Source organism: Castor canadensis, chromosome 17 (genome assembly GCF_047511655.1).
Source record: "Castor canadensis chromosome 17, mCasCan1.hap1v2, whole genome shotgun sequence".
Taxonomy (NCBI): domain Eukaryota; kingdom Metazoa; phylum Chordata; class Mammalia; order Rodentia; family Castoridae; genus Castor; species Castor canadensis.
Genome location: NC_133402.1, coordinates 10,472,921 through 10,498,438, shown reverse-complemented (window position 1 = coordinate 10,498,438; position 25,518 = coordinate 10,472,921). Strand labels below are relative to the sequence as shown.

At 42.2% G+C, this 25,518-nt stretch overlaps 1 protein-coding gene and 1 long non-coding RNA gene across 8 annotated transcripts in view; both read right to left on the bottom strand.

Annotated features, from left to right (window-relative positions):
* Positions 1-25,518, bottom strand: part of Shisa9 (shisa family member 9) — a 474,421-nt gene that overhangs the window by 384,699 nt on the left and 64,204 nt on the right. The gene's annotated exons all lie outside the window — the stretch shown is intronic.
* Positions 764-15,129, bottom strand: LOC141418537 (uncharacterized). The gene is made up of 3 exons (XR_012443166.1): positions 13,131-15,129; positions 9,377-9,468; positions 764-5,493 (listed from the first exon to the last, which is right to left on the bottom strand). It is a non-coding gene; the product is annotated as an uncharacterized lncRNA (long non-coding RNA).

Below are 25,518 nucleotides of genomic sequence, written 5' to 3'. Positions count from 1 at the left end.
CCAAAAGATTTCAGCTCAGCACAAAAGATGTCAGCTCAGCACAAATTCTTAGGGAAGCTTTCTTTGACCGTCTCTCCATCACTCAGGTTCAGTCTGATGCCCTTTGTTGCTCTCACACACCCTCTAATTCTACTTCTGCAGCATCTTGATGACTGTAATAAAATCATTAATTGGTAATGCATGTTTGAGCCTCCTGTCCTATAAAAGTGTAACTCCATGAAGACAGGAACTGACCAACTGTCTCACCAGGTATCACCAGCTCCAGCACTGGACCTGACATAAAGAATTTAATCAGGGGACCAGGCACAGTGGCATATGCCTGTAATCCCAGCTATTCAGGAGGCAGAGATCAGAGAGATCACCATTAGAGGTCAACCCAAGCAAAAAAAGAAAAATAGCAAGACCCTATCCCACCAATAGCTGTACATGGTGGTACACACCTGTCACTCCAGCTATGCAGGAAGCAGCAATAGAAAGATTGTGATTCAGACCAGCTTGGGCATAAACATGAGACCCTATCCCAAAAATACCTAAAGTAAAAAGGGATTTCATGTTCCTCAAGTGGTAAAGCATCTGCCTAGCAAGCATGAGGCCCTGAGTTCAAATCCCAGTACCACCAAAAAAGAAGCAGCACTCCACCAGCTGAATGAATGATTGATGAAGTGATTTAACTTCCTTAAACCTCTGATATGTATGGTGATAATCATGAGAAACTGAGGACAGCTGCAGAAAGAAGCAAGGGCATTCCACAGGCTTTGTGTCATGCCTTGCACATGATAAGGGATTAAAAAAAAAAAAGGTCACTATTCAGGGATATAGAACATGGTGTTTATGAGCCTGGCTCTGTCACTTAGGAGCCATATAACTCCAGGTATGTGACACCACTGTGATCACCCAGGCATTTATGAGGTCTCATTGGGATCTTTTACGTGAAGGTCCTAGCATAGAATAGCAGGTGTTGCCGGGCGCCAGTGGCTTGTGACTGTGATCCCTGGTACTCAGGAAGTAGAGATCAGGAGAATCACAATTTGAAACCAGTCTGGAGAAATAGTTCCTGAGACCTAATCTCAAAAATACCCATCACAGAAAAGGGCTGGTGGAGTGACTCAAGCAGTAGCGCACCTTCGTAGCAAGCACAAGGTCCTGAGTTCAAGCCCCAGAACCTCCCCACCAAACCCCCCCAAAAAAAGCACAGCTGCTATTGCTTTAGATTGGGCCCGTGGTTTTCAGTCCCTGGGTTCCCTGACAAAACACTGAGGCTGAGGTCCCCCACCAGGCCAATTATATCCATGTTCTGAGAGAGGGCCCTGGGATACGTTCCAACATGTTGTTGTGAAAACTCTCAAACATATTATATGTGAACTCTCCCACGTAACATCTCCATCCTTGCTTTCTCTCCTATTCATCCGTCTACCCATCCCCCTCCTCACCCAGCAACCCATATTAGCTGCTATGCTTGTTTGTTGTTTGTTTATCGTAGTCTCATTATATAGCCCAGACTGGCCTTGAACTCATGATTCTCCATCCTCAGCCCCCCACCCGCTGGGATGACATGTGGGTACTACCTCACCTGACTCCATATTAGTTTTATACAACTTTTTTGGCAGCACTGGAGTTTGACCTCAGGGCCTCACACTTGCTGGGCAGGCATTCTACCACTTGAGCCAGGCCTCCAGCCCTTTACATATTTTCAGGGAAATGGCAGATATCACTATATTTTCCCACACACACTTTAGCATGCATATCATTTCATTAACTAAAATTCAGTATCTGTTTGCATTGTTTTTTCCATGATAAAATTTATCTAAAATTTACAACTCGTTACTGAACTATATTAGAAGTTTAACGCATATGTCTATGTAGCCCAAACTCAATCAAAATATGGAACACCAGCATCACACCTGGAAGCTCCCTCAGTTACAACCCCCCACTGCACAGAATCAACCCCTGTTTTTTTTTTAATTGGAATATATTTATATTGCCATACTGGAGTTTGAAGTCAGGGCCTACAACTTGAGCCACTCCACCAGTCATTTTTTGTGATGGGTTTTTTTTTTGAGATAGGATCTCATGAAGTATTTACCTGGACTGGCTTCAACCCTGATCCTCCTGAGCTCTGCCTCCTGAGTAGCTAGGATTACAGGCGTGAGCCACTGGCACCTGGCTTAATTGACATATATTAAATTGTATGCCTGACATTTCCATACATGCATATAATGTACTTTGATTGTATTCACCCTCCCTACTCTTTCTTGTGCCCCCATCTGCCCTCCCTCTTTCCCTTCCCCTTCTACGTCCCAGTAATCAACCACTGTTTTGATTTTTCTCTTCTACCATAGATTAACTTGGGACATTCAATTTAAATGCCCTAGAGGACTGTCTAGATTCCAAACCAAAGGCAAAGTCAAAGCATCCACTGTAAGGGGTCTCAAGAGAAGGGAGGAGACACAGGGAGCAGAAGGAAAGGTTCCTTCATCCTTAGTCAGCAGGCCCTTGGGATTGATCAGCAGAGGAGAGGAGGAGAAGCAGATCCCTGGGTTCCACCCACCCCATTTCAGTGTGGCCATCTGGAGTTTGTGCCATCAGCCAATAAAGAAGTCACATCTCCAAAAGAAGCAATGCATGATGAGGGCAGTGGCCAGGACCCTCTGTCTTTTTCACATCCCAGATGTCCAGGAAAATGCTTCCCTTTAGAAAGCTTAGTCTTTTAGTTTTATACATCATGTGCCTAGGTCTGAATTTAGCCACCAAGGAGCTCAATAGGAGTCGAAACAATAATAGCAGAAACTAGTCCCTTTTCACTGCTTACTATGTCCTGGAGCTCTGGTGAGCCATTCCTACACACTGTCTCCTGTAATCCTGCAACCTACATGGCAGTGCCCCACCAGATGCCTTCTGCCCACTGCTGGGGATGCTGCTGCTGCAAACTGTGGACAACTGCAATCATTCATGGGCCACTGGACCCACCTTGCCCAGACGTTCCTCCCACTCTGCAGTAGCCCAGCACCAGTGACTGACTACATGAAGACATAAGAACTTTGCTCCTTGCCACGTGTACACCACAACCACCCACAAGATCCAGCTGAGGCCAATGTTGACCTAAAACCACATCCTGGCTTTGCCTCTGTTTCCTGTCTTGCTCCTTCTTCCCTCACAGGTTTCTCCCAAGAAAGACTCCCTATAAATTACTTGCACAAGCATCTCAGACTTTGCCTCTGGAGTTCCTAACCTAAGATCTCCCTCTCTAGAGATGGGGAAATCAGGCCCAGAATATGGAAGCAGTCTGCTCACAGTGCCAAGCTATAGCTGGAGAGAGAATGACCATACTCAGTTCATTGGTCATGAATCCTCAATATATGTTAATAAGGTGTCAGACACAAAGCACTGGAGATGCTATGCCTTCATTCCTGGGAGGTTCACAGGGATGTTCGGTCACAGATATATCTAGCTCTAAACCTCTGATTTGATTGGGTGTCCACAAGTCAGAATTAAGAACCCATACGTCACAGGATGGTCATGAAGATTGAATAGCATCCATGCACAAAAGAGAGTTATGGTGATACAGAAACACAAAAGAACCCAAATATTATTCCCCATTGAAGGCCAATGGCACACTGTCTTGGCTCTTTGCCATTCCTCCTCTTGCTGGATACATAGCTGGACTACACTTCCCATCTTCTATTGCTCTACGTGTGGCCATGTGACTAGTTCTGGACAATGGAATTTAAGAGGAAATGATGCTGGATATTGAGGGACAGGGATTTTAAGAAACAGGAGTGCATTCAGAACACTCTTGTTATCCTTTTTCTGCTGTGTTGAAGACAATCTCAAGGCTCTACCCAAAGTAGATGCAAAGCATCCTGGGAGGGCACTACAGCAAATTCACAGTGGTGACACAGAAGATCTTAAAGTTTTAAAGGAGACACAGCAGTATCTGTCAGGTCCCATGCAAACTACTAGCTCAAGGTCACTCGAGGTTTCCCATTAGTCACTACATTCTTTGTGATGATGTCATATCTTTGCAAAGCTGAGTATCTAGCAGTTGCTATGATTAAACACAAGTGTAGAAGATCCTCGTTATTTACATATTCTGCATTTGTGAATTCACCCACTCAATACAAATTATTTGTAACCCCAAGATCAATACTCGAAATCATGTCATTTGTGAGCATATGCAGAGCATCACAAATCTGAGTCACCGACGAGCCCTCTCCCAGTTGAGGTCAGACAAGGTGATGCTCTGCCTCTTATTTCAGATCTCATGATGTAAATACAGGTCCTTTTCTTGGTCTATTTAATGCTACAGTTTGGTGCATTTTTATTCTTTCTGTTGGTGATTTTGCTGTTGGAAATAGACCCAATCCCAGTGCTAAAGTGCTATCCGGTGTTCCAAGCACAAGAAGGCTGCAATGGGCTCCATGGAGAAAATATACATGTATTAGAAAAGCCTTGCTCCAGCGTGAGTCACAGTGCCACGACCATAATGAGTTCACTGGTCATGAATCCACAATGTATATTCAAAAGGTGTCAGACACAAAGCACTGGAGATGCTGTGCCTCCATTCCTGGGATGTTCAGCTGCACTACAGCAACCAAAATCAAAACAGTGGTTACCTCTGGGGGTCGGCTGGGTTGGTGACAAAAGTCATAAGGGAATAGGGAGGGACAGAAATGTTCTTGATTGTGATAGAGGAGTTGATTGCACGAGTACATCATTTGTCAAAGTGCATTGAATTGTGTACTTATGGTGTGTGCATCTTGCTGTATATAAATTATACTGATTAAAGCAAATTCTAGGCTAAAGATTTGTCAGTTGGGGGTTGAAGAAACAAATTATATGCAAGCTGAGTGGTTTCATCCCCAGAGGACTCAGCACTGGGTGCTTTATATAAAGCTAATTTTGGAAGCCATTTTTTTTCAAATTTCAAAAATATTATTCAGCATTCCAAGACGCCAGACCAAAAGGAAGCTATTTTGTTTGAGTCAGAGAGAAGTGATGGAAGATTCCTTGAAGGCCCCACTCTTGGGGGTACCACTTCAGCTCTACAAGGTCCCTGAGAAACATCCAAATATCTTTGGGGTTCAGAGATCCCAAGTTGAGAACCACTGATACAAGTGAGCCAATAGAGCTACTGAATTCAGTTGCATAGTTGAGCACTGCACAAGTCCTGACTATGATGTAAATAACATTCCCTAGAGATATGCAGTGCAGCAGCCTTGGAGCTGTGCTGGTAGGGGAAGCAAGTCAGGCAAAACTGGAAAAGAAGAAAAATATGATAACCAGCACTGAGCCCCAGCTTCCAGCTCAGGGGGGTGTTGTAGGGGCTGCAGCAAGGTTTGAACACAGCCCTGTTAAAAGGAAGCAACAGTGACCACTCACCTCCAGCTGACGGTTGCTATGTGGGAAAACAGGCTCAGCAATACCACAGCCTCAGACTTTCCTCAAGACAAGCCAAAAATCTGGATTTCTGTGATGCCTCTCAGTTTTTAAATGCTAAAAATTAAAAATACATTGTGAAGCTCAAATCAAGCCTGTCTCCAGACACATTCACCCTACTAGGCCACAGTTTTGCAACTTTCAGTTTAAGATGTTAATCAAAAAGCACCTGAGCTCCTGGCACCCAATAAAATGAGGACACAGCATCACTCCTTTGTGCTCTAGATCCATCTAGGAATCTGAACTGTCTGTCTGCTTTGTGTGAGCCAGGAGACTTCACTTGCTCCTTCCACCAGTTTCCAAGGAATTACGTAATTGGCATTACAGAAACAGCACAAACCACAGCTCAAAAAGCACTGGGAGCCAGGACATGGTGGCACACACCTGTGATAGAGGTAGGAGGGTCACAGCCCAAGGCTGGCCCAGGCAAAAAGCATGAGACCCTATTTAAAAAATAACTGGAGCAAAAAAGGACTGGGGAAGTAGCTCAAGTGGTAGAGCACCTGCCTAGCAAGTGCAAGTCCCTGAATTCAAACCCCAGTATTGTGAAGAAGCAAAAGGAGGAGGTTGTGGAGGGCAAAGGGGAAGAGGAGGAGAGCACAGGGATAGCTGCTCTTTCTCTATGTCAGTCTACCCCTTAGCCAACAGTGCACGGTGCCAGGCACTGTGAAAGCAGGACAAACAAGGCTATAGTGCACACACCTCCCCAAGCCCTCCACCTGAACACCCTTCCCGTGGATAAGCAAGGTAAAGCTGCCCAACTAGTGTTTAGTGTGTGAAGGCTGACGTTTCTTTCTAAATGCATAAATGTGCATGAAGGCAAGCACGTTTTGATCTTCTGTCTCTTAAGGCCCTCTTCATATGACAGCTTTGAGAACTCCTCTGAGACTTGGGAACTCTAACAGTGGAAAGCCAAGAATGGAGTTGTAGAGACCACGGACAAATTCAGAAGCCAAACACATCATTTATGTTGGGCTGGAGGCTACACAGATATTTAAAGACACTCGCGTTTGTAGCTGAGACTTTCCTCCTCAGGCCAATGTCTCTCAAGGTGCAACTCACAACGCCCTTACCATAGAATCACCAAGCTTCTTAGACATTCAGCTTTCTGGTCCCACCAGATGCCTATTAAGTGAAGGAGTCTCATGGAGGGACTTACAATGTCCCCTCTCCTCTCTGCCCAAACCCCACCAAGAAATGTAATCTGTTTTAGAGAAAGCACTGTGAATACATGCACAAGATGCATTTCTTAGTAACCCAAGATGAAGCTGGGCATGGTGGTGCATGCCTGTAATCCCAGCATGCAGCTCACAAGGCAATGCATGCATAACGGACGAACAGACTCTACAGACAATACTGTACCATACTGTACTATGCCATGCCGTGCTTGCCACACTACAAGTGAGAGGTAATCTTTCTGTGCCTCCATTTTCCCAGCTGTGAAATGGGGGGGTAGCATTAGTACCTACTTTACAGTAGTATGGGAAGGAACCAGAGATGAAGCATGCAAAGTGCTGCCACTGCCTAGTCCTCAGTGAGCATCCAGCAAACATTTATTATCACTGCAAGGCATGCCCTTTGAAAAGTGCAAGACACTGCTTGTCCTTTTCCAAAGCCAAAATGACATAGTGATCTCATAGACACAACAGTTACAACAGCAAAGAAGGAAATTCCATAATAAAATCTTTTGTTAGAGCTGAAAGAACATCCCTGAGACAGAAAGCTAAGAGCAAGTCTAGTTTCTGGCTCTTATCATGCAAGCTTGGACAATTTTTTCCCTTCTGAGAGACTCAGTTCCCATATCTGAAGACATGGTGTTAATAACACTTTCTCAAATGTTTGTTCCTACCACCATCCCATCGCTACTGTGAAATATTTCCATAGCTCCCATCCCACTGCTTCTTAAATATCTTTATTTATATTCACTTACTCAACAAATATTTCCTGATAATAATTGACTTAGTATTGATAGTGTCAATACTAAGACACTATCACAGGTGTGGTCATTTTTTTTTTGAGTCTTCTTTGCTCCCACACTGAGCACTCACACAATGTATAAGCTAAAGGTAGATATTTTTTCCTAAGGCACATTAAAATAAATGCGTAATTATTCATGGATAAAGTAATGATAGGTATTTTTCTAATGCACATTAAAATAAATGCAAAAGTATTCAAAGTAAAAGGGTCCATCGAGGTCCACTGTAATCCCAGGTGCGGCCAGTGGCGCAGGTGGAGGCTTTTGGACGCATGGCTTGGATAATATCTAAAAGTGCCAGCATCTCTCAGAATTGTACCATTCTACATTGCTTTGAAGAAAAGATTGATACAGCTCATCTTCCCCTCTTCCAGCCCACTCTGATAAAGCAATGAACAGAGTGACGATTAGTTATTCAGCAATTACAAGAACTTTTTTTCCTGCTTCTGAGATGAGGGCTCTGTCAGTTCAAGAACATACTGGAATGTCCTGGATCCTGGTTTTCAATTCGCACTCCAAACTTCACACACTTTCATCGCCTTCTTTCCAGCAAAATGGGATGTCTGTTTATGCCCAGGCGAAGGCGTTTTTATCTTCAAACAATATCATCAACTTTCAATGACCTCTCTACATCTGACAGGGGAAAGTCTCCAAAAACCCATAATCAGCCTACGAGACAGCTTTTACCAAACAATATTTAGTAAAGCTATGCATAATGAGTCAAAGACGTATGTTTTGAGTTGCCTTTGAAATACAAAAAAGGTTTAAAAGAGAAAACTTTCCCTCCGATCAATTCAAGCTCCCTAAAACTTCAGTAGAAAAATATGTTAAGGACACAAACTAATAATTCACAGGAGGAAAAATACAAACAAGTAATATGCATAAGGAAAGATACTCAGCTCCTTAACCATCAAAGAAGATGCAAATTAAAACAAGAGAGGGGAATGTCTTTGTTGTTTTAAATTAACAAAGGTTTATAACATAATTTTTTTCTAGCTAGAGTACAGTAAAATAACTACCTCAGTTGGAAGAATGTTATCTGCAATTTGATACTATACTTTAGGTTCCTTGGAAGAGGTTGTAATCATTGAGTAATTTTCCTTCTAGGAGTCAACCCCAAGAAAACCAAAGAAGAGCCAGACGTTGGTGGTTCAGGCCTGTAATTCTAGCTACTTGAGAGGCTGAGATTGGGAGGTTCAAGACCAGCCTGGGCAAAAGTTTGTAAAACCCCATCTCAACCAGTATCTGGGCACAGTGATGCACCCCTGTCACCCTATTTATGTGGGAAGTTGATATCAGGTGGATCGTGGTCCTAGAGACTCCCAGGTCAACAGAAAAAAACCTGGGCATGGTGGCATGCATCTCTCACCCCAGCTATGTGGGAGGATCATGGTTCAGGTCAGCCTGGACAACGAGCAAGACCTTATCTCCAAAATAATCAGAGTGGAAAAGGGTTGGGGGCATGGCTCAAGTGGCAGAGCACCTGCCTAGCAAGCATAAGCCCCCTCCTCCCCAAAAGAAAGCCACAGAAGATCTGTCAAGCAAGTTTGGTTCAATGTGGAAAGATGCTCGTAATGTCTAGGACTGGAGTTCTTCACTGCAGCATCACAGGCAGTGAATCCTCTGCCCGACCCTCTACCCACTGGACGCCAGTAGTGTTCCCTGCCCATTTACACAGTCCCAGATATACGGTAATCAAAATCGTCTTCAGACAGTGCCACATGTCCCCCGGGAGGCAAAGCCTGCATTGAGAATCACTGATCCAAGATAAAAATCTTTCAAATCAGCAAATGATCAAGCATAACAAAATTGTTAAATAATCTGTGATCTATTAATATGACAGAACATTACATATCTGTCTAACATGTTGTTTTTAAGGAGCATTTGATGACATAGAAACGTAATCATAATAAATTGATGACTTTTAAAAAACCAAGAAGAATGGCTGAACATAGTAGTACATACCTATAATCAGAGCTACTCAGGAGACAGAGGAAGGAAGTCTGCAGTCTGAGACAGGCCAGGCAAAGTTGGCAAGACCCTGTCTGGAAAACAAACTGAAAAAACAAAAGCACTGGGGTCATGACTCAAGAGGTAAAACACTTGCCTAGCAAGAGCAAGGCCCTGAGTTCAGACCCACTGTAATTATCTCAGGGCAGCAGGATAAAAGGCAATTTTCACTTCCTTTTCAAAATATCTAATAAGCTCAGAGAATGAATTTCTAGTCTGAAAAAAAAATCTGGCTTTGAGTTCTAACAGTGTCACTTTTAGCTCCTACTCACTCTTAACCTTCTAGTCACCATGATTTCATCTGCAAAACAAGGACAACCTTGCGCCTTTTGCAAAGAGTGAGGAAGGAAGGTGATGCCAGCAAAACACTTAGCAAGATGCCTGCAGGTTGCAAGTATTCGGTTAAAGGTTATTTCTCATTAGCAATTAATTTTTTTCCAATTAATTTTTTTTCTTAAAAAAGAAAACAAACACAAAACACAAGCCAGAAGGAGCTGACTATTGCCTCTGGAGACAGACCATCTGAGGAGTGACTGCTGATGGGTTTGGCACCAAGCAGAACTCGCTTAGTGGCAGAATGAAGACAGGGATGAAAACTCCACCTGGCAGAAGGGGATGACCTGTGCAAAGATGTTATTTGAGTTGGACAGGATGGTGAGTGAGCTTCAAGTCAAGACTATTGATGTGTCAAGCTCCATGAAGGGTTGAACTGTCTAACAGTTTCAAACAGTTTCCACAGAGGCCTTGGAAACTGGAATGTAGGAATGCTACGGTGTACGATGTGGTCCATTTGGACTGAAGCCTGGACAGTCGCAAGTCTAAGTTCATTGGGGAAGAATCAAAAAGGACTATGGGTCCTGCCATTAGAATGTAGTCAAAGAGTACGGAGGCCTGGTTTTCAGGTCTCGCTGTATTGTCCTACAAGATCATTTTCCTCTTTGAGTCTCTGGTACTGATGTGTTTAGAGATGTAGAATAGCTGGGCGGCTAAGAATTGGAACACTGAAATCAGCCTCCAAGAGGTCAGTCCTGGCGCCACCAGGAACTAGCTATTGTAAGCCAGGGCAAGTTGCTTAGTTCATGGATCACATCTGTAAGAGGTGTACTATGGTTCCTACCCAGAAAGCGCCTAGCAGCTCCTCACAGTGCTTAATAAAATGGCATCTCTAATTGCTTTCTTAAAAATTTACTCTAATTACAGAATTAGAACTTCTTTAGGGTGGAATTATTTATTTTGGAGCTTTGGGCATGATTTTCTTTGGTGGACAGAAGCACAAAGGGTGAAAGACAACAAGTCTTCAGTCCCATTAAGAATTCTCAGGTGGCTGGGTATGGTGGTTTACACCTGTAATCCCAGCTACTTAGGAGGCAGAGGTAGAAGGATCAAGGTCTGAGGATAACCCAGGCAAAAATGTAAGACCCTATCAAACACAAATAAAGCAAAAAAATAAAAAGGGGCTGGAGGCTTGGCTTAAGTGGTAGAGCCTTGCCTACCAAGTGCAAAGCCCAGAGTTCAATCCCCAGTACCACCAAAAAAAATAAAAATAAAAAAGGAAGGTGGACACTCACGAATTTGAGGGCTTAATGTAACAGTTTTGATGACAACGCCCTCTTCCCTCCAGTGATTATTTACCTGGACCAGGTCCTGAGGCCAATGACCAAAAATGCAACACCTTGGCCTCACATTGCTCAGAATCAACACAAGCCAGTGTGGTGCTATCCAATGAGAGAGGAGGTCACGACATCCTGGCTCAGTGGTCAGGCCTCCAAGCAAGACTGCCTGGTTTTAACTGCAGATCTTGAAAGCCATGTGAACCTCTTTAAACCCAGCATTAGTAAATGCTTCTTCTCAGAGGGCTGTTATCAGGATAAAATAAGGGGACATTAGAACCATGCCTCGCACACAGTGTTAATATGTGTTAGCTGTTGGCACTATTAAAATGTGAGCAATTACACCATCTCTAGCAATAAAGGAAATGCAAATCAAAACCACACTAAGATTCCACCTCACCCCTGTTAGAATAGCCATCATCAGCAACACCACCAACAACAGGTGTTGGCAAGGATGCAGGGAAAAAGGAACCCTCTTACACTGTTGGTGGGAATGTAAACTAGTACAACCACTCTGGGAAAAAATTTGGAGGCTACTTAAAAATCTAAACATTGATCTACCATATGATCCAGCAATACCACTCTTGGGGATATACCCAAAAGACTGTGACACAGGTTACTCCAGAGGCACCTGCACACCCATGTTTATTGCAGCACTATTCACAATAGCCAAGTTATGGAAACAGCCAAGATGCCCCAGCACTGACGAATGGATTAAGAAAATGTGGTATCTATACACAATGGAATTTTATGCAGCCATGAAGAAGAACGAAATGTTATCATTCGCTGGTAAATGGATGGAATTGGAGAACATCATTCTGAGTGAGGTTAGCCTGGCCCAAAAGACCAAAAATAGTATGTTCTCCCTCATATGTGGACATTAGATCAAGGGTAAACACAACAAGGGGATTGGACTTTGAGCACATGATAAAAGCGAGAGCACACAAGGAAGGGGTGAGGATAGGTAAGACACCTAAAAAACTAGCTAGCATTTGTTGCCCTTAACGCAGAGAAACTAAAGCAGATACCTTAAAAGCAACTGAGGCCAATAGGAAAAGGGGACCAGGAACTAGAGAAAAGGTTAGATCACAAAGAATTAACCTAGAAGGTAACACACATGCACAGGAAATCAATGCGAGTCAACTCCCTGTATAGCTATCCTTATCTCAACCAGCAAAAACCCTTGTTCCTTCCTATTATTGCTTATACTCTCTTTCAACAAAACCAGAGATAAGGGCAAAATAGTTTCTGCCAGGTAGTGAGGGGTAAGGGGGGGTAAGGGATGGGGTGGGGGGAAGGGGGTAGAAATGACCCAAGCATTGTATGCACATATGAATAAAATAAAATGTGAGCAATTAGAAGTATGGATCCTAGGACTGGATCCTAGCTCTCTCAAACAATAGAGCACCTGCCTACCAAGCATGAGGCCCTGAGTTCAACCACCAGTGCCGCCAAAAAGTAAAAAAGGAAGGAAGGACCCTAAAAAGACAGTCTGTTTTTCTGAACTGGCAAAGGGATAGGATTCAGCCTATATTCAACCTCCAATATCCAGATTGGACAGACACAAGTGAGCTCACCACACCCTAATTGCCCTCACCATGACCACGTAGATCCTAAGCAAACCTTCTCCAGAAGCAGAATGTGTCATTGTCTTAACCACCTCTCCAAAAAATGCAAAAGACTGTGGCTGCAAAGAGAAAGAAAACTGCAAGTCACCTCCCAAGACAATGCTTTACTCTATTTTTACACAATGTACAATAGGACCCCGCAGGTCATCCTGGGTGGTCCTCAAGCTGAGTGACTTGTGTGTCATGGTGACTTCCAACAGAAGCCAATTCTTTCTTTGCCTGCCATGAGCCTGACAATTGGGCAGACAAAAATAAGGGTTTTGCTGAATAAGAGAAGTATCGTGATGCCCAGCAAAAAATATGGAAGTACATAGAGATGAGTTATAAAAGAGAAATTATAAGAATATATTTACATAAGGCAGGAAAGAGGGGAGGAAGCCCTCTAATTGGAGCAGAAAAAGAGTATGCGGCACAGCTGTGGGCAGCGCAGGGTTCTGTAAGCATGATTGGGGCCTGGAATACCAGTCTTACCTGACGAAGCAGACAGGTGACAGGTGTCTTCTCTGTGACTTTCACCTGAACACCTGCTTGCCCAGAGGTTCCTTCTGCTCATCTTTGGTGGTCCCCAAGCTGAATGACTTGTATGTGATGGTAACTTCCAATAGAAGCCAGTTCTTCCTTTGTCCTGGCGCAGGCCTGAACATTTGGGCAAAGGTATTTGAGGGTTTTTTTGAACAAGGGAAGCATTGTGAAGTCTAGGGGAAAGTCCACTACCAATTTATAAATTTGGGCTGGCTGACCTCCTGTTCTCAGTGCATGCACATGCACACACAAACACACACACACACACACACACACGCATGCGTGCTTTGGTAACCCCATGTATGGCTGCTTGCAAAGATGACAGATCAAGTATTTAACAAGCTAAATAGTACAGCTACCAACTAATCAGAATGGACGCAATCACAGCTTTGTAGAAGGTTCTAGAAGTACATTGTTACTATCTCCTTTAGTTTAAAATCGTAGGAATGTTTAAAGGACCCAAGGGAAAGCCCAGGGTGGAAGGTGGGCACTTGGAGCACCTGGCTATATTTTTCATCCAGCTATTAATTGAATTTTTAGTATTCACTATGGCCTACTCATACATTTCACCTGTCTTAATTCCACGTGTCTTAGAATGGATTGTGTAGAAGATGACCCTGAAATGAGAATTCAAATGTGAGTGACTTAAACTGTTTCTTCAGGGAGAAAACTGGTAAGGAAGCAGATGACACAGCACAAAGAAAGAAGGAAGGGTGAGGACTTTAAGCAAAGTCGCATGGATATGCTCAATCTGGTTCCACAAGGTGCTCTGAAGTGTAAATCAGCCCTACTTTTGGTCTGATGTTGGGTGAGGAAGGGGCTTTCCTATTCCTGCACTCATTAGTCATTAGTCCAGGGCCAGCCTGGGAGTAGGATATAAACTCTCCAGCTCTTTGCATGCAGGCAAAACTGCTCCAATAGCCCAGACAGTCCTCTGCAGAAGTGCCATTAGTTCTGACTGTTGGAAGCCAAAGCACAGGAAAGCCCAAGATTGGACACCACAGAAATGGGTAAATGGGCCAGGAGAGATAAACAGGTTTGGGAGACCAGGGTGGAGGGCCAGCATTGTCTACACCACCAGCTGAGGGTCAGCCCAAACCCTTTGATGGGGAAGAAATGCATGCAAATGATGACAGTCATTCTTCTTAGCATGGGGCACATCCTCAGGTCCTCAGTATTTTTCTTATCAGATAATTTGCTTCTCATCTCCATTCTTACCTCTTTCAATGCCAAACAGTAATAATAGCTAAAATGTATAGTGTCCACAATGTGCCAGGGACTGTGCGTAGGGCCTGTCCAACCTCACAACACCTTTTCAAGGTGGTCAGAATCTTCCCATTTTACAGATGTACAAACTAAGGCTCAAGAAGTTTAAGAAACCTGGGAGAGGGTTCATAAGAAATAAATAGTAACAGAACTTCCAATAAACCTCAGGCCAGTCAGATTCAATGCCTGCCTCCATCCAGCACTACTTCCTTTTATGATTGATTTTTAATTGACGAAACTGTATACATTTATGTTGTACAACATGATTTAATACATGTGCATAAAACGCTCCTTTTGGTGCAAATATGAATCAGAAGCAGATCCTGAAATGAGCACAATACCATTCATGTCATGTGCAAACATCGTTCAAGAAATGCCTATGGGACAGACTGGTCGGGGAGTGTAGGAAGCAGGATGTGGGAGGGAACTAAGCCAAGAAAGGGTGATTTCAGGGTGAGTCTCAGTCTCAGCTCTAGAAGGCACATTGGGCTGCAGAGTTTGCTCCACCTACAGCCAAGAGAGCTAAGCTCTCATACACTCACACTAGTTAGGTACCAGGGCATGTGGATCCCCAGGAAGGGTACTCCAGGAGTCCTTTGAAGGGAGTCACAGGAGTGGACATTGAGAGGCAAAGAAGCCTGCCAAAGGAATCCAGTCAACACATGGGTCAAGCAGGATACCTACCACCCCATTCAAAGCCCTAAGCACTTTTTCACACTCTAGGTTACTCAAGAACTAGTTTCCCTGCTATCTCGGGAAATTTTTAGCCTTTTCTGATAGTATAAACATTATCTCTAGGACCATTAACAAGAGCTAATTACCTAAACACATCTAATCGCAGGAAAGTATACCATTTGTGACAGAGACAAAAACAGAGAGAGAGAAAGGGAAAGGGAGAGAGTCATAACTGAGTAACTTTCCATGAAATTTCAGCTTTATTCACACAGACATCAGGAAATAAAAGGGAATTCAACTGTTCACAGAACTTCAGCAAATTGAACTCACATTTTGGGGCAAAATAAAAGGCAGCATAGATTTAATGTGAAATCCTGTACAAGAGAGGTGATTGACTACATTACAGGAGCTGCCAGTTTTGCCGTGGCAGATACTGAATGTGCCTTTCCTTTCTTTCTGTGCGCAGTACCTCTGCTACTTTCCTTCATGTTAAAGGCACCAATATCGAAGAAGCTCAAAGAGATGGGAATTGTGTGTTGGCAAGTGGAGTGACAGGGGAAAATTGATAGGAAGGCCAGGGACCCCAAGCTGGAAAGGCCAGGATTATATGAATGCCAAGCCCATGTGAGGAGCTCCAGATGGACCAGAACTCTAAAATTGATGTTAATTATCAAGTATTTAATTTTTTTTTGAAAAACACCAACAGCCAAGTAGAATGGGTACCAATATGGGAGTCATGAACAGGAGCCAATGCCAAGAACCAACAGGCACTAATTATCTTAATCATGTACTATGTGGCTACAAGCAACAGAAACCCACTCAAATAGCTCCAGCTAGAGGGGACTTTAATTGAAAGGATCAGGGGTAGGAGACAGAGCTCCAAAGGGCAAATAACTAGAAAGCTAAAGACCAAAGCCACTGTCTCCTCTCTCATTCCACATTTGAAAAATGTTTGTTGAGTTTTACTCAGTCCTAAGGAATAGTAACCACAAGTGACTGGAAAGTAAATGGATACAATTGGAGGACACCAGGTTAAGTGAAGTTAGCCAGGCTCAGAAAGACAAAGGCGCATGTTTTCTCTCACATGTAGAAGATAGATCCAAAAGACGAACATATACACAAAAACAAACATGATCTGTACAAACTCAGATGCAGGACATATTTGTAACAGTGGGACTACTCTATGGAACTCAGGGAAGGAGGGAAAGGAAAAAAGAATGACAGAGCATCAGCAATATCGCAAAATATAACATCTGTGAAGGTTGAGGACCTAAGAATGTGTATTGAAAGCTGTTGAAAAATGGGGGCGGGGTAAAAGGTAAGGGAGAGCAATGGATAAGGGTTGAATGGATCAAAGTAAAGTAGACTCACAGTGGGGACACATGGAGAAGCCCCTTTGAACATAGAATTAGATATTAATAATGAAAGACAGCACTGTAAAGTAGGCACAGTGTGAGTGTGGGGGTACTTGTGGGAGGGGGAGGGTGAAGGAAGGAGATGAAGGTGAGGGAATATGGTTGATGGACTTCATATATGAAATAGAACAAAGAAACCTCTTGCAACAGTTTTAAGTAGGATGGGGTCAAGTGGGAGAGAGAGTGGGGTGATCTAACCAGTGTAAAATATAAGCCTGTATGGAATTGTCACAATGACTCCCTGCTATATGATGAACATATCCTAATGAAAATGTTTGTTGAGGGCCCTACTATGTGTTGGGCACTGTGCTGAATGCTTTGCCTACATTATCTCACCCAAAGAAACTCATTTTTCAGCTGGAAAAGCTGAAGATCCAAGAAGTTAAGGAAATTGCCCAAGTTCACACAGCCTAGGAGTCACAGAGTTAGAATTGAAAAATATGTCCTCCAGCTGGGTGCCACTGGCTCATACCTATAATCCTAGCTACTTGAGAGGCTGAAGTCGGGAGGATTGCAGTTCAAGGCTAGCCTGGGCAAATAGCTCACCAGACCGCATCTCCAAAATAACCAGAGTAAAGTGGACTGGAGGTGTGGCTCAAGCAGTAGAGTGCCTGCTTTGCAAGTGCAAAGCCCTGAGTTCAAACCCAAGTCCCATCAAAAAAAAAAAAAAAGGAAGAAAACATGTCCCACTGGGTAGGGTCTCAGCCTCTCTCTAGTGGTCTGTCATATTCAAAATGTAGGTTGGCCTTTTCCTACATGAACAGGCTTGCAGAATGGCAAAAATGGCCACCCCATCTGGGTTGTAAACAACACTCCCAAGACAAAATACCAAATGGGAGAGATGAACCTCCCCCCTTATCCATAATTACATCCAACAGTACCCAATACTACCTGATTAAGAGGGATTTAAATCTCTTAAAATCCTAGCTGGCTTTTTGCTGTTTCATCTGTGATAATGGGGTGGGAAGATATCACCTTATAAAATGGACAGCTAATACATACGATAGTGGCAACTTCTCTGTGAAATGAGTGTGTGGGTAGGAAGAATGATATTTGCCATCACTTGGGCATGCAATGCCTCTTGAGTGAATACCTATGTATTATTCTTCCCAGATACAAGAGCTTCAAAGATAAGAAATGATCAGACCTGCTTATAATCCCACTTACTTGGGAGGCAGAGATCAGGAAGATTGCAGCTCAAAGCCAGTCCAGTGAAAAAGTTAGCAAGACCACATCTCAACCAATAAGCCAGGCATGGTGGTATGAGCCTGTCATCCCAGCTAGATGGTACGTGTAACTATGTGAACCATGGTCCAGGGCAGGCCTCAGGCAAAAAACACAAGACCCTATATGAAAAACACTTAAAGCAAAAAAAGAACTGAGGGCATGGCTCAAGTGGTAGAGCACCTGTTTAACAAGTGCAAGCCTTGAGTTCAAACCCCAGCATAGCCAATACAAAAAAAAGAAGTTGATCATACCTGCCCTTCAGAGCTCGTGATGTCTGTGTTAACCATGGCCATCCAGCAGGGTAGGTAATATGCCTGAGAGAAAAAAGGAGTGGTGCCAGCTTGCAGAGGAAGGGTACCTAACCTAGCCTACTAAGTTAGGGGAGATGTCCTGAGGATGGGGGCACATGGACTAAGTCTGAACAGATGAGTATGCATGACCTATTATATGAAAATATCGTACATGCCATTTGGGGGGAACTTTGGGGAAACTGGGTAAAACCAGAGGGATATAAAGGAGAGTACCAGAAAATGAAGTTCCAAAGGTGGGTGAGTAGCTTTCTTCACTCAGAAAGGTATTCATTTTCTCGAGACAATGTTATCTGGTGCAGTACTGTCCAATAGAATTTTCCATGCAGATGGAAATGTTCTAAATCTGCACAGCCCAATAGCACAGTCACTAATTGCACACTTGGCACATGGCTAGTGTGGCTGAGGAGTTGAATTTTTAATTTTATCTCATTTTAATCAATTTAAATTTAAATGTCCACACATGGCGAGAGGCTGCCATATTGAATGTCTGAGTGTAGCATAAGCTGTGAGCCCGAGGCTGGCTTGATGTGGCTCCAATTCCTACTGGCTCTGTGACTGAGGAAGTTCCTTAACCAGTCTGTACCTCAGTCTACCCATTCGTGGCATATGATAATCATGCAACAAGCTTCCATGTCGTTCATGAGTTGACAGCAAGCACTGAGAGGTGTTAAGTGGGGGATCTGTCAGGGCTATCTTTGAGAAAGACTCTGTTAGTTGACTTGAGCTGCTGTAACCAAGCACTGTAGACTGGTGGCTTAGACAACACAAACTTATTTTTCACAGTTCTAGAGGTTTTAAGTCCAAGATCAAGATATCAAAAGGATATGCAGGAAGAGTGACTCAAGTGGTAGAGCACCTACCTAGCAAGCTTGAGGCCCTGAGTTCAAACCCCAGTAAAACCAAAAAAAAAAAAAAAAAGATAAGACAAAGACATCACAGTGCTGGTCTCTTCTCAGGCCTCTCTTCTTGACTTATAGAGGACTTATTGTCTTCATGTGGTCATTCCACTGTACACATTTGGGTCTTATGAAAATATCAGTTGTAGTGTTTAAAAGCCTACCTGCATGATCTCATTTTACTTTAATTATGTCTTTAAAGACTTTGTCTCCAAATACAGTTGCATTGTGACATGAAGGGAGTTAGAAGTTCTACATGTGAATCTGAGGGAGGAGACAAGTTATCTCACGACAAAGACCCAGCAGGTTGACTATCGAGATTACAAGTTGTATTTCAGGGAAAGATACCAAACGTGCTCAACCTCTGACTTTCTCCACCATGATTGACCTTGGAGGAACCAGCAGGAAAGCAAAGGGACTGCTGGAGTGTTTAGAGACTGACTCATATCCAAGACAGAAGCTGTCAAATGCAGCTGGGAGAGGGTAAACTGGAAGAGGATGCAGGAGTTTGGTCCCTACTGCTCCCCTGCCACTGCCCTGGGGCAAACATTCACCTTCTCCTCTAAACTCATTGAGAATGATTGAGAGTTTGGTCTTAACTCATCCATATTGCCCATCAAAGAAGCCTGATACCTCCATAGCAAGATTGCACAACCAAAAATGAGCTCACAACCCCAAATTGCAAAGCATTTGAGGAGTCCAACTGTTTTAAATGAAAAACAATGCAATGTGTTACAGATTCCAACCAAAGCAAAAATTCTAGAACAGATGGACCTAGAATTGTCCATCTAATTCTAAGCCCTTTACTAAACATATTTTAGAGATACAGATATTAATAATATAAAACAAGAAGAAAAATTTAAAAGAATGAAGTTTAAATATCAGGCATGACAAGTGTAATAGTTGAAATAAAGAGCACAATGAATAGATAAATAGACATGGAATGGATACAGCTGAAGAATGAATTAGTCATCTAGAAGACCAGATTGAAGAGCTCTCCCAGAAGGAAGACGTAATGACAAAAAAAATTAAAGCTAAGTGATGTAAAGGACAGCAAAACAATAAGATCCCAACTGGGTGTGGTGGCACACACCTGTATTCCCAGCTACTCAGGAAGGTGAAACAGGAGGATTGCAAGTCTGAGGCTAGCATAGGTGAGCTTGGTAAGACTCTATCTCAAAATAAAAATTAAAAGGGCAGGGAATGTAGCTAGTGGTAGAGCGTGTTCTTAGCATGTGTGAGGTCCTAGGTCCAATATCAATAACATAAATGAAGAGGAAGAGGAGGAGGAGGAAGAAAAAGAAAGAGAAAGAGGAGAAAGAGAAGAAAATTCCCAGAAAAAAAGAGAAACAAAAGTAGGAGTGAATAATTTAAGAAATGATAGAAGGCTGGGGTGAAGCTCAAGTGGTGGAGCACTTGCCTGGCAAGTGGGAGACCTTGAGCTCAATCCCCACTACTGTCAACCACAACAAAAATAATAATAGATACAAACATCTCAGAAAAAAGTTACAAAGAGTAGAAATAAGGAAAACTCCCACATCTACAACCATTGTAGTGAAATTTAAGAAACTATCAAACAAAGAGGAAATCCTATAAGCTTCCAAGGAGAAAATGCATACTAAATTTTTAAAGAGGAAAAGTCAGTTTGACATCAGAATTTTTATCATCTGCAACACTAGCTGTAATAATATGCAAAGATTTTTCAGAGATTTTTTTACGTAGAATTTAAAATGTTACATCCAATTAAGCTGTCATTCAAATATAAAAGTATAACAAAAGTATTTGCAGACACAGAAGACCTCAAAGATTTTCCATAGAAGTCCTCACATTAAAAATACTTTGAGATGAATTACCTAAACAAGAGGAAAGGCATATCCAAGAGATGAGAACAGACATATAGGTATAGGGAGTCAAATGCCTTGGTAAAGTTTGAAGCTATTTTTAAAGATTGGCAAGGGCAAATAAAAAGAGAAATTTTGTCCATAAAAGCACAAAACTTAAAGTTTCCAGGTCCAAGTCAAAGTCTGGCTCTTGGACCAGCAGCATCAATACCACCTGAGCTTACAGAATTACATCCACAACCCATAAAAACAGATTCTGCAGTTTAATAAGATCCCTCAGTGATTTGATTGAGTATTAAAGAAGCAAGAGTCCAGATAATGTCAGCATAATGGATGAGACAGTGGGAAGGGAAGAGATAAAGGGATGAGAGAGCACACTAACTTCTTATCTTACAAGAGGGGAGATAGAGACATCCATTTTTAAAAGTAAAGCAAGGATACAGACTAAAATAAATTAAGATGGATAAACAACAGTCAAAATTAATGAGCCACAGCAACACACATTATGAACGGGTCTTAGTAAGTGGGGAGGGGGGGAAGAAAGGAAATTCTAAAAGATAATATACACATTTCACAAGCCTAAAATCAACCAAAATAAAATATATACATTTAAAAATATAATAGAAGCAATAAATATATCCAAAGGAAAGAAAATACATGGTAAAACAAGACTGGTGGTGAAGTCACGTAGTTAGTTGCACAGTATTGTCAATATTTTAGCTTTTGTTTGGAAAATCATTTCACAGGTGCTTATTCCATTGCTGAAAATAATTATCTATAACTATTAAATATAATTAACTGGACAAAAGTAAGTCCCATGTAGAACAATGAGAGTGAGACACAAATCAAGGATTATGTTCGATACAGTTTTGTATACTAAGGTCCAAAAATAAGTAAAAATCCAGCACTAGGAATAGTGTTTTACATAAAGAAGATACTCAAAAATCTTATGGAATACATAGGGAATTACTTTGACAACAGTGTGAAGGATTGACCAGAGAGAGCTGAGACAAGACCAACACAAAGGGTGTAACTGTAACCAAGACAAGACTTGATGGAGGAGGGGACCAGAGGAACAGGCAGGGGGACGCTGGTGTCTGAAGAGCTAATGAAATGTAAATTTGGTGACTGATTAGATGCTTAGAGTTGTTGAAGTTGGTAAACACCTTCCAGCTCATGAACTATCCTGTAGTCCAAAGAGACTGTGTCTCTTGCTATTTTCTTCCCCCAATATCTTATTATGGAAAATCTCTAAAATATAGAAAATTTGAAAGAATTATATGGTGAGTACATCTAACCATCTAGATTCTATAATTAACACTTAGGTATACTTCCTCTCACACATGTCTATCCTTCTATCTATCCCTTCATCCATTCATCATTCAACTTTTCATAAGGAAGAGATTCTGTTACAATAAGAAGCAAAAATATTTAAAAGAAAATGTCTCACCTCCTTAAATGTAGAAAACAAATAGTCTACAATGACCTCAAACTATCTCCCCACCCAAGGGATCTGAAGGATGGAAACTCCTTCAGAGGTATGTACAATGTCATTCACATTAGATATTAAGGAAATTATTCTAGAAACAAAATACTATAGTTCTTTACGGTTGTTTATGGAAGTTTTATAGAGGTGGTATTTCATACCATTGGCATTTGGTCTGGGGTTTGGAAATATGCTCATTGCCTAGTATTTCAAATTATTTACCATCAAAAAGGAGAATAATTAAATTCTGAGTGCTGCAAATAATACACAAACGTCAGTTAAAATCAAAATCGACTCCTTGGGTTACACACTACTTTCCTTCTCTATATAAATCCCAGTCATAATTTGAGGAAACAGAGCTACACTTATGAAAATTCTTCCCCAAGGAGGAATAGAAGTCATGCTTGTTTCTTCCAGATATAAACACTGAGGAGTTCAATGATGCTCTACCAAGTCAGTGGTACCATTTGTTTAATGATGGTATGATCTAGATGTGGGCAAGGTCTGGGCTTCCAAATGAGCTCTCATGTTCTCCTTCATATTTATATCCATTCTCATTCATTTTCTCTCTCTCTCTCTCTCTCTCTCTCTCTCTCTCTCTCTCTCTCTCTCTCTCTCTCTCCTTCCCCTCTCCCTCTCCTTTTCTACTCTCCTCTCTCTCTTCTTGTCTGTCTTTGTACCAGCTGGTCCCTCTGAAAACACCCTACCTCTTCTCCCACCTTACTAACCCACTAACTCCATTATTTAGAATGTCAGTTCTCCAGAGTCTTACCTGATTCCCCTCCATGTTGGGCTGTGTCCTCCACAGCACAGATGCGCCCCTTTACCATGAATTCCCTGAGAGAAGGGGCCATTTCTTTCATTTCTCCATCCCCAGGGCCTACTATAGGATCATCCACCCAGCAACCCAGCCCACCAGAGCCTTCATTATGTGGAATACACCAGTCTCCAAGAAGGGGGCAAACAATGCAGTGAGTTGTGCTGTGGATTCTAAAAGCATCCATTCCCATGTTGCTGGCAAAACCAATGCATAACTTCAAGGGGATGGAATAAAATGTCCAAAACACTATCTGCTCACACTGCTCCTTCTGTTTCCATATCTCTCAAGCTCACAACCTTCTCCTCCTCCAGAGAAACTATGCACCTTAAGTGTCATCTCTTCCTAAAAACGTGCCCTGCCCTAACTTCAAGGCACTCTCCAGGGTCCCGGCTATATCTATTTCCACTGTCTGTCTCACATTCCCTGCCTCAGGTGACACCCTAAACAAAGCCACACCTGAAATCAAGGAAGTCTGACTCAACCTGGGTGTTTTACTGTTTCCCACTGTACCTCTCACATGCCTGAAATCCACTGAAATGCACACTTGGAGAGGGAAGACATAACCATGCATTTCAGCACACCTGAAATGACTCAGGGAGATTCAGAGAATGGGGAAAGTAACTGTGGTCCAAATATAAGTAAATTTCTGGGGAATTAAGCATCTTTCCAAAGCTCTGTGATTCAGAGATGGTAAGAATTATTCAGCAAGGGATACTCAAACCCAAACCTTTGAGGTTTAAGATGATGCACACAGCCAATGGCTACAAAAGGACAAAGGAAAATCTGAAGGGCCACCCTCTTCAAAAATTAATGAGTTTCTTTTTCTAGAGCAATCAGTGAGGAAGGCAACTCATGATTGGTTCCTACGTGTTGCCAAGTGAAACTAATTGAGAATCACAGTAAAACTTTGATTAGACAGGATGCTCTGGGTCATCAGATTTGCTGATGAATTAAAGTTTAACTAGAAATGTCCATGGGTTTAATGTTCACTGCCAAAAATTCTGTTCAGATAAATGAAGCTATTATCCTTCTTTACAACTTAGGCCACTGAGTGTGACTTCAAGTCTCTCGAGGATGACCAGAACTCTTGCCAAATATCTGAATCAGCATTCATCCCCTGCCTGCGCCCCCACCCACAATTTCTATCTTAAACTCACCAATTTATGATTAGACAAGTCCTGTCCATCATGGCAGGCCTTCATGCTTTTACTTGGTCATTATCACCTAAATATTTCCATGAATCTTTAAACACCCAACTTCCATAAATCTAATTATTCTGACACAGCCAAGATCTCTATTCTTTGAGCCCCCCACAACAGTTTGTTCATGTGATTATAACAGCTGTGTGAACTACTTCTTTTATACTGGATCCACGTTTAGTGGAATTATCAGTAAAGATAACAACACACACTTAACCAAAAGGTCCTCAAGAGCAAAGAATGTATTTTATATAAATTGGTATTCACAGCAGTAAACACAATGCTTGGTCACAACAGGTACTCTACAAATGTTCGTTGGATGGATGGATAGATGGGTGGATGGATGAATGAAAGTATTTTTCATGAATGTTAACAGGATACAAATGTTGGAATTTTAGCTGACTCCCTAGCAACCCCAAAGTATATGCAGATACAGATAGATATAGATACAGATAAAGATGATGTAGACATAATGGGAGATGGAGATAAATACACATAAATTAGATATGGATAAAGACATAGACATAGAGGTAAATGTAGACAGCCCCAGTTTCAGGATAATTTTCACACTGAGCAACCTAAAATCCCAGTGAATCGAAAATTCTGATTAGTAGACATTTCACTTAGAATTGGAAATCACTTACTAGGTATGACTTGTGCATACATCTGAGCTACATTCTTAATTTTCAGAAAGTATAGTCTGCTTTTAGGGAAACTGGACACTTCTGCTTGCCTGATTTCCATACACCCTTCTTTTGGTACAAGCATATCAATTTTCCCTTAGGGAACTATCTTTCTTCCATTAGATATAATTTTAGTGGAAAATTATAAAAACATACCTTGCCTTCACCTGGCCAAGGAGTGGCCCAAGCTTGTCCAAACATAATTTCTCCCCTTAACTTGTATCACAGCATGTGAATACAAGGACTGGAACTACACAGCTTTTCACAGTCATCCTCTAGAGACCCTGGAACTCCCTGGTTTCTGTCCTTCTGTGGCCTCATTCTTCAGTTCTTCACAATGGCCAGAATTGGATTTCTGTTGCTTGCCACCAAAGAATGCTGACTGTACTAATAATTGAGACCTTCCACTTACCTCTTCATTCCTCCTGAGCTCCACTTCCAATAATAATACCTTGATACCACCTATACATTATAAGGAGAGCAAGCATACTTCTGTGCCATAGGCAACAGAATCCAGA